The 15,448-nt window shown below is 46.0% G+C and overlaps 1 long non-coding RNA gene across 5 annotated transcripts in view; it reads left to right on the top strand.

The window, feature by feature from the left end:
• The window catches only part of LOC109455627 (uncharacterized), a 179,194-nt gene that overhangs the window by 111,742 nt on the left and 52,004 nt on the right, over positions 1–15,448 (top strand). The window contains exon 1 of one of the 5 annotated variants that reach the window (XR_012494514.2): positions 2,582–3,004. The exons of the other annotated variants lie outside the window; for them this stretch is intronic. This is a non-coding gene — a long non-coding RNA (uncharacterized LOC109455627). Of the gene's footprint in view, positions 1–2,581; positions 3,005–15,448 lie in introns of those variants that run through there. 5 annotated transcript variants of the gene reach the window in all.

Raw genomic sequence — 15,448 nt, 5'->3', positions numbered from 1 at the left:
CCCCCGCCCCAATATGCCCTCCTTCACATTCAGGCAAAACGTAATGAACATGGCCTATGGAAACGTAATGAACACGGCCTTTCAGCATGCATGGAAATTCTGGTTGGTTTAGAAAGAAGTAACTTCCTGACTCTAAGTCCAACAGCAAATAAATGTTATTTTGTGATATGCATCTAGATAACTGATGAAAAACATGAGTATTAGCCACCCCCTTCCAGAAAACAAACGAAAATTACAACTGAAAGTTGCCCAGTGGCTGATCACAGACAGCCACGTTTCTTTCTAGGGCTTCGGATCTGGATTTTTTCCCACCCTGGGGAGCGGGAAGACTGGAGCAGCTGACCACTTGGTGATGCTAGAAAATCTTCATTTGTTTTATGGTCAGTCCATCCATGTGGATCCTTGTAATCGCATAGGGCGTGCTTTGTGGGGGCTGGTTACATCTTTTCTTTCGGACCCAACGGGACCTGCTCACTAGGAAGGTGCTTGTGCCTAAAGCTGACTGAGCCATCTAAAGGCAGGCCCTCTGTGAAGCACCCTGGCGTCACAGCGAACCTAAATCAGGAGGCATTACTGGGAGATGTGTCCAGTAGCCTCAATTTACCCAGTGTGCACCCAGGGAATGGGGGCGGGCCCCCGATTTTCTGTGCTTGTTTGCTGCCCAATGTAATGAAGCCTGGAAGGTTTTATGGCAAATCACTGTGGAAGTGTGAGTGTGAGTGGGGGCCCGTCCCTTGTCACCAGACCTTTGTGAACTGCTTCCTCTCTTGTGGGTCCTGCTTTTCTTCTCTGCAAAGGTGAAAGGGAAGAGAGGTCTCAGGTGTGCCTGGACCTGGTTCCATCTCGCCCTCCCCACCTACCAGATGACAAGTCCCTTCCGTTGCCTCTGCCTTGGTTTCCCCAGCGGGAGGGCAGGATGAGATGGGATTATACAGTCTGGGTACAATGCACAGCTCCCATCAGGGCTGCGGCCGAGAGATGGAGGCTAAGATTGATTATGGGAAGCCACCCTCTGCTTCTGTGTCCTTTACATACGGACGGTAACTTTGGGGCAGGTGTTCTTTGTCTTTACCTGTCACTTTGGCTGCGTTCTTCTTAGTTATATGAGTGTGTTAGCCAGGCCCCTATTTCCTTGGGGGAGGGATTGGGGCCCCTTGGGCATTTCAGGACCAGTTTGCAGAGAGAGTCCTGGGAGGTGGTGGGCACATTGGTATGGGAGCCTCCTTGTAGGAAAAGGGGTCAAGATGCCACCGTCTTCCCGATGAGAGAGTTCAGGTACAACACCTGGGGCTGTGCGGGGTGGGGTCGGGGGTGGCTGTGCTAGACTGGCGGGGGCGGGGGCTCTCTGTGGGGTAACCCAAAAGCTGCAGTGCTGGAACCCACTCCAGGGACACTGCTGTGATGCACCCTGCAAGGGCATTCCTGTGGCTGTGGACAAATGACAAATGCCCCTTAGACCAGACGGGCATTTTGCAGTCCGCCCGCCCCCAACCTGATGCACCGGCAATGGGTACAGTCATATCAACTCTTTACCAAATATAAATTCAGCACGCATGTTCCTTACCTCTGGGTCGCCAGAAGGCTTAAGTGTTGACCAGTTCCAGGTGTGATGTGTGGCCATGCAGGAGCTGGGGGCTGGTGTGGAAGTGAGGCTGGGGGGCCGTGGAGAGCAGAGTGCTGGGTGTTGCCTCCCCTCCCCCCAGGCACTAACTACGGTCCTGGGCCAGCTGGTATCCCAGGACGATGCTGGAGCAGAACCTGCCAGCTTGTTCCCCGTGGGTGAGACTGTTTCCTGTGGCAAAGGTGTCCCCAGAGGGCAAATTTAGATTACAGGTGCCAGATGGGAAGAGCCAAGCTCCAAGTTGGCTTTCTGGAGGTGAATGGCTAATGTGACCGACCTCTGACCCCCAGGCAGTTCTCCGAAAGAATTCACAATTTTGAAGAGGCAGATGAGAGAGTCCTCACCCTCCCAGGGGAGAATTTGGTTTAAGTTTAGGAAAGGCGCTGCTTTTGGCAGTGTGGGTCTCTATCAGTCTGTCTCTCTTTTCACCTTCTTTTCCATCCAATCCCTGCTTCCATTTTCAGCACTGGCGTTCTCCCCTCGTCTTCCCTTCCTCCATTTATAACTCGTAAAGTCTATACGATGTGCGCCTATGTTTCGTTATCGCCTCCGTCATCAGCCTCCCACCATCAGCCTTGTCACTTGCACACACCTGAAAAGGCTGAGCGTACAGTTTGAAAACAACATGCCTTTGAAAAGAGGGATGTCAGGTCTACCATGCCAGCTTTTGGGTCAAAAGGAAGTTTGGGGTTAATCTTATTTTCCGATTATTCAGGCCTCTGAGGTGTGGATCCATCTGGTTGGAACGGGATTTACTCAGCGTGTGCCCCTAAGCTCCTTTCTGGAGCAAAGTACACTGGAAGCAGAGGCCAAGTCAATAAGTTGCGGACATGCGCAGTGGGACATGGACAGCCATGCCAGTGACTTTCCTTTTTAGAACATCTAGCTCCATCCAGGAGGAGCGTCCAGGAGAAGTGCAGGATCGGGAGAAGGGCTGCAAAGGGACAATTGGGCCCTTCCATCTGTGGCTGTTCCACACCTCACTTGTCTCTTAATGTCTGTCTGAAGGTCACTGGTGCTGCCAGGGAATGGGGGAGGGATGTTTACACCTGTAGGGGGGGCACAGTGCCACCCCCTGCCTGAGAGCCACTGGCAGGGCAGTCTGATGACTGTCAGGATCCGGATGCCGCCATGCCGTGTGGAGCACGTGGGGAGCCTCCCGTGAAATACACAGCAGAGGTGCCCCCAGCTCCACCCCGAGAGACGGGGTTACCTTCCTGCTTCACACACCAGGGGCACGCGTCGCAGGCTGATGCCATCACAGTCTGTATCTGTCCAGGAAAACTAAAGAAAGGTTTCAAGAGTTACATTTGAGCCAAGGCTGAGGGCCAGACCTGGAAGCAAAATCTCAAAGGATTGAGAAAATGCCCTGAGGAAGAGCAGGTTTGCGGTTCATTTTATACATTAAAATCACAGGGAGAGGTGTAAGGGGGGGTTACAGGAAATCTATTGGTGGGAGGTTAGGGAGGCGGGAGAAAGCAAAGCAGGGAAGTGTCTGGGATTGGCTGAAGAGGGAAATGGAGAGACACACACTTCTTCACACGGGTGGGTGCAGGGCACCTCACATTTAGCACACAATTTACAGAGGTACGTGGGCAGAAGACAGCAGTGAGGGCTGTTGGGGTCGTCTCGCCCTGGCACCGGCTGTTTATCTGGAGGTCTGGAGAAGAGATCGCTCTGACATTTCCAAAGTCTATTATCCTAGATGCCCAAGAACAGCAGACTGGGCCTGCCCAGGGTGAGAATTAGCCTTATTGTTAGGTGGCGACAGGCCTGGGAGCGCCTCCCCCAGGGCCTGCCCAGGTTGGAGTGACCAGCCTGTGCAGGGCTTTTAGTCCCTGAGCTTGTCAGGCCTGCTACGGAGCCTCATTTTTGTTCATGTGTCCAAGGAAAGGCAGTGGCAGTGCTGAGAGCTGGACTTTTGTTCTGCGTTGTCATCGGCTGAATTGTATCCTCCCAAAATTCATGTATTAAAGTCCCGTCACCCCCAGGACTTCAGAGGGTGACCTTACTCAGAATAGGGCCTCTGCCGATGTAATCAGTTAAGATGAGGTCATTCTGGAGTGTGTGTGGGGGGGAGGGCCCAAGTCCCATATGATAGTGTACTTGTCAAAAGGGGGATTTTGGACATAGACACGCACAGGGGGAGAAGGCCATGTGGAGGTGAAGGCTGGGTCGGTGGCTGCAAGTCAAGGAATGCCAGCAGCCAGCAGCCACCAGCTCCTGGGGAGGCCCGGGACATACCCCCTCCCAGCCCATACAAGGGTCTCAGATTCCAGCCTCCAGAACTGCCATAGCCCCTTCTGTCCTCCGAGCCATCCAGCCTGCACTGTTTTGTTTGGCCGCCTGAGCAGACGAAAGCAAGTGGCAAACCCGTGCCTTTTCCACTGTGTCTCCCTGGGCGAAAGCAGAGCCAGAAAAAGATGGTGGGCACCTTTCCTCCTCTCCCGGGCTGGGGCCAGAAAGGCGCTGGTTTGCTATCTGGGGTCCCACAGTGGCACAAGTAGATTCTCGGCTGTCACCTGAGCCCCTACCCCCCAGGAGTGCTGTCCACTCATGTGCTGCCCCCGGGATTCTCCCCCTTCCTGCACTAGGCTGTTTCTTCAAGTGGGGCCTCCCTGGGGGCCGTTGTCTACGACCCTCAGGGAGCTGGACGGAGGGTGGCAGTGTGGAGAGGGAACACCCCGCAGAAATCACTTAGGCATACCCCACTTGTGGGCCCTTGAGAATGTTTATTTTTTGATAATGGGCTTTATCTTTTGTTGGAACACTGTCAACAAAAGGCACCCGTGGCCTCTGGAGGGTCTGGAGACTTTGGGGGTGGGGCTGGCAGATGAGCAGGTCTTTGGGGGCACCCGGCGGGGGCTGCACAAGACTGCAGGTCTGAGGAGCGGCAGGCACCCGGCGTCACAGAGCTGCCCTTTGGTTCTGCTTTGGGACGTGACCCTGTGGATGGTGGTGGGCCAGAGCCATCCGGATCTCATAGAGAGCTCCTCCCAGATGGATGGATGGTCAGGCAAGGGGCTGATTTTCTAAGGAGAGGGTCACACAGGCGGGGTGGGGCTGCAGGAGCGCTGGCTCCAGGATTCAGAGGCTAAACTTGGGCACTCACTCGGTCACGCACCTGGCTCTGATCTCCTCAAATCCTTTCACATCTCGGAGCCACCCCACCTGTGGAGGGAGACGAGTGGCGCCCATCTCAGGGGCCCCTGTGGGGGTCAAGTGGGAAGCGGTAGGGCCAGAACCCTACTGTGAACGTTGTAACTTCCTTTCCCTTTGTCTCCTCAGGGGACTCCTGGGTTGGGAGGCAGGTGTTGGTTCCATTTTGCCCTATTGAGCTTTTCTCGGAGGTGGACAAGTTGCCTGCTCCTCTGGTCCCTATTCTCCACGTCCCTTGTTAAATGACATGTCCTTCTGGCTTAAGTAGGTTATCCGGGAAATTGTAGAGGTGTCCGCTGGAGGGGCAGCTGGCTTGAGGAAGTCTGGTCCAGGTGCCTCTGGCTTTGAATCGAATCTCTGCTCCCTCATAGGAATAACAGCCCCCCCTGGAATGAGACACCAGCTCCTGGCCAGCTTGGTGTACATGTGTGTGGGCTTGTGGGTGTGTGTTCATGTGTGTGCATACGTGTGTGTGCATGTGTGTGCATGTGTGTATGTGTGGGGGCGGCGCGTGCATCCCTGAGCCCCTGAGAACCACAGGGATGAGGATGATGGTCATACTTTCAGGTTGTTTATGATATGGTTGGGATCAATATTTTGTAAGCTTGCTTTGGTGATTTCAGTATTTAAGGCTCTTTCAACAGAACTGTTCACTACAGATAGGGCACGATGCCAGGAGATGTTAAAACCACCACTGTCCTTTATCTTGCGTGCTGGCCTATGTTATATCTGTGGTGTGTGCCTAATGGTGATTTTAGGTATTTTCCTTTGTAGCAAGGTGGGAATCTTTACTAAAACACCGGAGTATTATTTAACATAGGGATTCATAAGTGACGGCTACATGGCATGGCTTCTTGAGAAAGTTTACATCTAGGTGATTGTGACAGTTTACTAGTTCTTGATGACTTCAGCCCATTACGCCCCCAGTCTCACATTGCTTTATGATTCATACTGTGCACGGCTGGAGCAAAAACGTTCCTGGGACATATGTGAGATGTGGGGGTTGGGAGTGGACTTTCCTCTCCCCCTAATCTCTGCTGATAAAATTGAAAGATGCAGGCCTGGCTTTGTAGTATCCCCACTCTGAGCCCTAAAAGCTAAGAGAAAGAGAGAGAGAGAGAGAGGGAGAGAGAGCAGAAGAAGCTTCTGGCCCCAGGTTATTTCTGTGCCTTCAGAACATTAATCCCTGTGGCTTCCCCCAGAAAGGATGGAGACATCTTCCACTCTCATAAAGAAGAAAGAAGAGTCCTTGCTCCCAACAGGAGCTTGCAGGGACTCTGCACTGCTCTGGAAATTGCATGGAATGTAATAGTGTCCACAGGCATTCACAGTCAGCGTTTCCTAGCTGGAGTCCACAGTCTGCCATAGCGACAGGCTGAACGAGCAGTGCGGTCCAAGACGCCGGTTTCAAAAGGAGCAGTGTGCTTGTGTGTGACACAGACCATTTCATGGCGAGAGTGCTTTAGACAAGAAACGACATGGGGTTTTAGGCAGAATTACTGTGACTGTCTGAGCCGAGGCTTACCAGGTGGGTGCAATTACTCAGTCCCTTGCACTGTTTAGCCTCAGAGGGCGTGATGGCAGTGGAGCCTCTTTTCTTTTTGCAAGATTTTAAGCTTATGAGGGGGCATGTGCAATCAGCATCCTCTACACTGCCTAGAACATGACACTTAGGATACCTGGGGAGGGTTAATTAATTAACTGGGCCATACATGCATGGTCATGGAGCAGGCAGGCAGAGCGCACCCCGGTCTGCAAAAATAGGGGCAATTTTACTCTTACATGAAGACTGTATAATTTCCTCCCAGAGGAGCACTGCCTTTCTCTTTCTCTCTTTTTTCTAAGCTCTTACTTGAAGTATGATATACCCACGGAACAGCACACATGCGTACAGCTTGTGGAGTTGTCACACACTGAACACACCTGTATAACCAGCGCCTCGGTAAAGAGACAGAACATTCCATAAGCTCAGAATTCCCCCATCCCCACCAAGGCCAGCCACCAGCCAGACTTCTAGCAATACAAGTGACTTTTGCCTGCCCCTTTACTTCCCAGAAGTGAAATGATATCATCTGCCCCTTTTTTATGTCTCTCACCTCCTGTTCCCACATGTGTGTTTCTGAGAGTTGGCTGTGTTCTCGCGAGATGTGCTAGATCGTTCATTCTCGTTGCTCTGTTGCAAACCATCATGTGAACCCCTTTGTCTGTTCTACTGAGGAGCATCACGGTGGTTTCCAGTGTGGGGCTACCACAAACAGAGCTGCCGGGAACATTCCAGATTGTGCTTTCTGTTAAATGGGAGCGTTTCTGCTTAAGCACACACTAGGGTGTGAAGATCTGTATTAGAGAATGTGTTTCAGTGTGAAACGATGGATCCCCCCATTGGACACCTCACCTGCGGGGAACTCAAGCTCAGGAGGTACCAGCTTTGCCAACATTTGGCATTTCTGTGTTCCATACTTCCACTGTGTTTGCCTTCTCTTTTCTTTTCCTCCCCTCTCCTCCTCTCGCTTTACCTCCAGAAACATGGCCATTGGGTTTTTGACAAAGGGGCAGAAACAACTTCATAAAGAAAGAGACGTCTGTTCAACAAATGGTGTTTGAGCAACACGGGACATCGATATACAGGAAAGGAACCTTGGCCAAAACTTTACTCCACATATACGGCATGTGTGTTCTTTTCAAACACCCAGGGGGATATTTATAAAAATTGTGTTAGGAACAAAATCTCAGGAGAGTCCCCAAAGTAGAGCTGAAAGGCCACTTTCTCTGACTTTAATGGAGTACAGTAACAAATCAGTATTAAAGAGAATGTCAGCTCCAGGAGGCAAAAGTTTCCTTTGTTGTTCCCGGCTGTATCCCCAGAGCCTAGAGTGGTGCTTGGCACCAGTTTTTTAATTAATGAAAAATACAATTAATGAAAAAGATAATTAGCCATATCAGTTAGAAATGCATTCACTGCGAGTGAGCAGAGGACCTGAGGACGGGCATTTATTGTTCTCTGAATATCTAGAGGTGGGTTTGCCAGGCTAGGCTCACCAGCCTCATCACGGATCCAACCCTTTCTTTGCTTCTGCTCTGTATTCTCCTTATGTTGGCTCTTCGTCCTCACGGTCCCAAGGTGATGATGATGATTATCACAAGAACAGCATTAATAATTCTTACAATATGGTCATGATACTTTGTCGGGCTGACTTTGTGCCAACCTTTGTTCTCAGCCCCTGACACTTTTACGCTCGCTAACACTCACATTAATCCACAAGGTAGGCACTATTACTTCTCACTGAAAGATGGGGGAACTGAGGCAGAGAGAGATGCAGTAACCTGCCCAAGGTTATGTGCCTGTCAGCTGATGAAACTAGGAGCTGGCCCAGGCAGAGCCTGTCATCTGTGCTTGCCCTCTCTGCTCTACTGGAAGTCCCAGTGTTTCATTGTCACAGCAAAGCAGGACGAACACAGCCAGGTAGGGTCCCATGACTACCGTGTCACAGAGCAGGCTGGGAAAGTGAGTGAGTGGCAGTGGGAAATAGCACTTCCAGGACTGCTGGAGAAGCCGTGACTCATGCCTCCGAGCTGGGCGTATTGCCACCCTGAACAGAATGCGATTTTTCAAGCAGGAGAGAAGTGGCGACTTGCATTGGTGAGTAATTTTCCTGCCACATTAAAAAAGAATCCATTCACTTGCAAATTAAAAAACAATTTTCTAAATAGCTTGGGTGAAAAAGAAAATTGAAAACAAAATTTAAAACTATTTAGAAATAATTGAGAATGGATGAACTAAAGTGGACCCCAAAAGAGGACAAATCTACAGAGAAAAATAACCTGTAGACAAAATGGGAGAGGTGATCTGAGGGCTACGCATAAAAACAAAAGGGAAAGCAGGCCCAGACCTTAGCAGGCATACTTTAAATGTTTAAGGAGTAGGTGATACCTTATACTTTGTAAACTATTCCACAGGAGACAAAAAGATGACTTCCAACTCATTCACTGACGCTAGCGTAGCTCTCACACTAAAATCCAGCAAGACTAACACAAAAGATGTATAGGCCACCCCATTTAGGATCATGGTGTGAAAATTACAACTAAAACCTTAACAAAGAAAATACAGCACTATGTCAGAAGACCACGTTTCTCCTAGGAATTAAAGATGGCTGAAGTTTGGGGCTCTAGCAGTGTGCATCCCTACAAGAGCAGTTTAAAGAGAAAATGAAAAGACAGTCCTCTCCCCGGCCTTTGGAGGTCTTCCCTGAAGAGCAGGTGCTGGAAATCGGGGAGCTACATTTCCCAGACGTTCTTACAACAGGGGCCCGTTGCGTTCCGCCGACGAGCGGTGCTCACTGGTTTGGTAAACAGGAGAAGGAGAAGACTGGACTGGAGACGTGCGACAGGGCCGCTGAGTGGCTGAGCAGGCCACAGACGGCCTGAGCCCTGGGGCCACATTCACGGGAGGTACCGTGATGTCAGCGTGGTCCTGGCATCATGCAACAGAGACCCTGCCGCCGCGTTCTGCAGTGTCACTTCTGTGGAGAAGAGAGGGCACTCATCTTCAAAGTCTTAGGTACCGAGGGTTCCCCCAAAGATAGAATCTGCCTCTGTGGGGGAGAGTCATGCGAGCAGCAGTGGACGAAGTCCTCTTTCACAGGATTCTCATTTAGATACTGTGTGTGTGTGTGTGTGTGTGTACACGCACTCACGTGTACGAGCACATGCAAAACAGTCCTTGTGTTTTTCTGTGCAACATTTGGTACAATAAAGTCAGATTTGCTTGGGGCTTACGGGTAACATCTTTGGAGAGGTGCCTCATTTACTTAAATAGGTGGGAGCTTCTAGCTCTGTTTTGCATGTTTCTGTGTTAATTAGGTAGAAAATAAAGGAGATGGACATGGCCGGCTTCAGTCTCTGCCGATGACAATAGATGCCCTCATTTATTGGTACTGGCCATCTTTATGGCAGACACGGTGCCAGTTTCTTGACAAATGTCATCTAATTTAGTCTTTGCTGTGTATTGATTAATTCATTGAATTTTAGAGGAGGAGCTACTATGTAAAAAGCATTGAAGTGAAGTCGGGGGAAGCAGTAATTAATATATAGACTCGATCTCTGCCCCATGGTACTTGAAACGTTCCGGGGAAGAGAGATGCGAAAACATAAGTAGGATAAAGGTGGAGTAAGTGCAGCCCATTGTCTCCCACTGATCGGAAGTGAGACCCTGGATGAGGTGCATGGAGCAGCTCTCTGAGGACCCCCGAAAGTAAATGGTAACAGGCTGTTGAGGACGTTCCCCCAGTCAGTGAGTGCCCCTCATGCCCACCTTTTTCCTTTGTCTTCAGCATCTCCTAGTTTGAACTCAAGGCAGCTGGAAACATGAAATTTCGCTCCACATGTGAATAGCAAAATTCCCAAGGAAAACACTATAGTTCTGGTGTGAGGGATGGAGCAGTCAGAGGACTTGGAGTAAATTTTCCGCCTGTGTGTTTGTTGCTGTCTTGCACCCATGGGAGACCTCTGACTCCAGGACCATGGATTTCCCTCACAGAAAGCATGACGGTCAGGCAGTGGGACATTTTTACACTGCTGGGGAAAACAGAAAGGGAATGACCAATATAGAATGCTATATCCATTGGAAACACCCTAGAGGAATGAAGATGAAACAAGGACATTCTCAGATGAAGAACACTAGGAAATATTCTCACCAGCAGACTTGATTCCTGTACCTCCCATTAACGCTCATAAATTAACTCAGCAGTTACAATATCATGGAAGTTGCTACTTTCATCCTTGTCTTTAAAAATAGCATTACGACTTTCAGACCCAGAAGTCCAGGTGTCTTATGAGCAAGCATTAACTTACTTGCCTGCGGCTACACACCCGGTTGGTGATTGAGGGAGGTTGGGACTTAGAGAATCAAACTCATTCATGCAGTAATGTTGATTTATAGAAGTGAGCAGGCCAGGGGGACAGCCACAAATAATACTATATCAGGCCAGGTTCTCCTTTTTTAATTATAATTTTTTTATTTTTCAATTACAGTTGATATATCATCTATTAGTTTCAGGTGTACAACATAGTGATTAGGCATTTATATAACTTATGAGGTGACAACTCCAATAAATCTAGTGCCCATCTGACACCGTATAAAGTTATTTCAATATTATTGACTATATTCCCTATGTCGTACTTTACATCCCCGTGACTATTTTGTAACTGCCAATTTGTACTTCTTAATCCCGTCCCTTTTTCACCCTGTCCCCCCAAACCTCCATCCATCTGGCAACCATCAAGGGGTTCTCTGTATCTATAAATTTGTTTGTTTTGTTCATTTATTTTTTTTCTTTAGATTCCACATATAAGTGAAATCATAGGCCATCTGTCTTTGTCTGACTTACTACACACAGCAGAGTAGCTTCCAGGTCCATCCATGTTTCAGATGGCAAGATTTTATTCTTTTTTATGGCTGAGTAATATTGCATTGTATGTATGTACTACCTCCTCTTTATCCATTCTTCCATGGACGGACACCCAGGCTGCTGCCACATCTTGGCCATTGTAAACAATGCTGCAGTGAACATATGGATATACATGTCCCCTCAAAGTAGTGTTTTCGGTTTCTTTAGATAAATACCCAGAAGTCGGATTATTGGGTCTTTGTCTCTTGTTATAGCCTTTGTTTTAAAGTCTATTTTGTCTGGTATAGTATTGCTACCCCAGCCTTTTTGTTGTTTGTTTCCATTTTCATGAAATATCTTTTTCTATCCCTTTGCTTTCAGTCTGTGTGTGTCTTTCAATCTGAAATGTGTCTCTTGTAAGCAGCCTATGTAAGGGTCTTGTTTTCATATCCATTCAGCCACCCTCTCTCTTGATTGGAGCATTTAATCCATCTATATTTAAAGTAATTTTTGATAGATATGTAGTTATTGCCATTTTATTATTCATAGCTTTAATTTTTTTCTCCTTCTTAATGTAGTCCCTTTGACCTTTCGTTTTATTTTTATTTTTTAATTAAAGTTTATTGGGGTGACAATTGTTAGTAAAGTTACATAGATTTCAGGTGTACAATTCTGTATTACATCATCTATAAATCACATTGTATGTTCATCACCCAGAGTCAGTTCTCCTTCCATCACCATATGTTTGATCCTCTTTACCCTCATCTACCACTCCCCTCCCCCATTACCCTCTAGTAACCACTAAACTATTGTTTGTGTCTATGAGTTTTTGTTTCTCACTTGTTTGTCTTGTTCTTTTGTTGTTTTTGGTTTATATACCACATATCAGTGAAATCACATGGTTCTCTGCTTTTTCTGTCTGACTTATTTCACTTAGCATTATAATCTCAAGATCCATTCATGTTGTCACAAATGGTCCTATTTCATCTTTTCTTACAGTCAAATAGTATTCCATTGTGTAAATATACCACAACTTCTTTATCCATTCATCGATCAAAGGACATTTCAGTTGTTTCCATGTCTTGGCCACCATAAATAAAGCTGCAATGAATGATATTTCTTGTAATATTGGTTTGGTGGTGATGAACTCCTCTAGCTTTTTCTTTTTTTTAAATTTTATTATTGTTAGTTTCAGGTATACAAAACAATGTAATAGCTAGACATTTCATCCCTCATAAAGTGATAACCCCCCGCCCCCAATCTATTGCCCCTCTGGCATCGTACATGTTTATTACAATTCTATTGACGCTATTCCCTATGCTGTACTCCATATCCCATGACCATATATATATATAAAATTATAGTTGACATACAATATTATTCAGCTTCAGCTTCAGGCGTACAGTGCAATGGTCAAGCATCTACACTATTCATAAAGTGGTCTCCCTAATAAGGCATATGCCCATCTGACACCCTACAAAATCTTGACAACATTATTGATTATATTCCCCAAACTGTCTCTCATATCCCCGTGGCAGTATTGTAATTACCAATTTATGCTGTCTAACCTTCCCCTTCTCTCTCTTCCTCACCCCCGTCCCAACTAGTAACCATCAGTTTTTCCTCTATATTTCTGAGACTATTTCTGTTTGCTTCGCTCATTTGTTCAGTTCTTTAGATTCCACAAATAAGTGGGATCATTTGGTATTTGTCTTTCTCCGAGTGACTTATTTCACTTATCCTCTAGGTTTTTCTTGTCTGGGAAGCTCTTCACCTGTCCTTCAATTTAAATGATAACCCTGCTGGATAGAGTCATCTTGGTTGTAGGTCCTAGCTTTCCATCACTTTGAATATTTCATGCCAATCGCTTCTGGCCTGCAAAGTTTCTGTTGAGAAATCAGATGAGTCTTATGGGAGCTCCCTTATAGGTAACTAACTGCTTCTCTCTTACTGTTTTTAAGGTTCTTTGTCTTTAACCTTTGGCATTTTAATTGTGATGTGTCTTGGTGTGGGCCTCTTTGGGTTCATCTTGTTTGGGACTCTCTGTATTTCCTGGGCTTGTATGTCTATTTCCTTCACCAGATTAGGGATGTTTCCTGTCATTATTTCTTTGAATAGGTTTTCTATTCCTTGTGCTCTCTCTTCTTCTTCTGGTACCCCTATGATGCGAATGTTGGTACACTTGATGTTGTCCCAGAGGTCCTTAAACTAGTCTCATTTTGGGGGGTTCTATTTTTTTTTCTGTTCAATTGGGTGTTTTCTACCTTATCTTTAAAGTCTGCTTCATCTAATATGCTGTTGATTCCCTCTGATGTATTCTTTATTTCAGTTGTTGTATTCTTCATTTCTGAATGGTTCGTTTTTTTGTTTTCTATCTCCATTTTTATGTTTTCTATCTCTTTGTTGAAGTTCTACCTGAGATTATCGAGCATCCTTATAACCAGTGTTTTGAACTATACATCTGGTAGCTTGCTTATGTCCATTTTGTTTAGTTCTTTTTCTGGAGCTTTGTTTTGAGCTTTCATTTGGGACCCACAGGACACCTACTACATAAGGCCACTCTACTAAGACTGGGAGACATAGTAGCTCTACCTAATACATAGAAACAAACACAGGGTGGCAGCCAAAATGGGCCCTTTAAGAGGAGCACCTGGGACTCCAGCCACCCTCCATCTCACTCAGCCACAGTCTCCACTGGTTTTCACAGCTAGTGTTATGGAGACTTCTATTCCTGGCACTGGAACCCCAGGCTGGGACCCCTTGCTTCTCTGGGAGGACCTCTGCAGCTAAGATAACCCTCCCAATTTTTAAACAGCACACATGGGTGTGGGATCAGCCCATTCTCTATCTCCACCCCACCTACAAATCTCGACATGCCTTCTTCTGTATGTTCTTAGTTATAGGACTTCTGTTCAGCTAGGCTTCAGATGATTCTTAAGGATGGTTATTCTGTAGTTTAGTTGTAATTTTGAGGTGGTTGTGAGAGGAGGCAAGCACAGTGTTACCGTCTCTGCTGTCTTCCAGGTTCTCATTTTTTAAGACATGCATTTATCATTTGTTGATTAATTTTGTGATCAATTTGAAGCTTTTGTTTAGTTTCTATACTTTTGGTTGGTCCTCTTATTTGCCTTTATTGTCATACATTCCATAGTGAAGGGCAAAGTTGGAAGCATAACTGTTAACATTAAGGAACAGAGTTCATTCACTCACTTTGCAGACAAGATATCCTTTTCAAAAGCTGACCACCTATTTTATGTATGGCTAAAATTTTTATTAATTCATTTATTAAGGTACAGTTCCTTGAGGTTTGACAAATGTGAGCTGTGGTAACCATCACCACAATCAAGATAGAATATTCTCCCCCAAACGTTTTCTCAAGGAGACTAGAAGTCTCCTTGTAGTGAATCGCCCCCTTCACCTCTGGCCACAGGCAGCCACTGAACTGCTTTCTGTGAAACAATGGAATCATATGTTAAATGCTCTTTCAAGTCTGGCTTATTATATTCAGCATAATATTTTTGATATGTATATATGTCACTGCATGTTCAGTAGTTTCTCATTTTATTGCTAAGTATATTCTATTACATTTGGATATGTTATAATTTGTTTGTCCATTCACCTGTTAATGGACATTTGGGTTTCCAGTTTGGGGTTATTATGAAACATGTGCTTTAAATATTTGTGTATCAGTTATTTTGTAGACATTTCTTTCATTTATCTTGGGTACACATCTATATATGAAATTTATGGGCCATAGGATAAGTATGTGTTAAACTATTAAGAAATTATCAAAGTACTTTCCATCTGGTTGCACCATTTTACATGAACAGTGGCTTGAGATTATCTATTTCTTCTTGTGTGAGTTTGGTAAAATATGTATTCAAAGAATTGGTCCATTTCATCTACTAATATGCTATCAAATCTGTGGGAATAGAGTTTTTAATAATATCCTTTAACATCCTTTTAATGTCCATGGAATCAGTAGTAACGGCCTCTTTCATTTCTGATGTTAGTAATTTGTGTGTTTTTTTTCCTTTTTCTTAATTAGCCTAGCTAGAGATTAATCAATTGTATTGATCTTTTCAAAGAAGCAGGTTTTGGTCTTGGTTTTCTCTACTGATTTCCTGCTTTCGGTTTTACTGATTTCTGCCCTAGTTTTTTATCTTTTATTTGCTACTGCTTACTTTGGATTTAATTTGCTCATTTTTTTCTAGTTTCCTAAGGTTAAAACACAGATTGACTTTAGACCTTCCTCTTTAATTTATACATTCAATGCTAAAAA

This window comes from Rhinolophus sinicus, chromosome 3, assembly GCF_057876585.1.
Source record: "Rhinolophus sinicus isolate RSI-liver-muscle chromosome 3, RSI-T2T, whole genome shotgun sequence".
In the NCBI taxonomy this organism is placed as follows: Eukaryota; Metazoa; Chordata; class Mammalia; order Chiroptera; family Rhinolophidae; genus Rhinolophus; species Rhinolophus sinicus.
The sequence above is the reverse complement of the archived record's forward strand: the minus strand, read 5'-3'. Positions and strand labels throughout refer to the sequence as shown.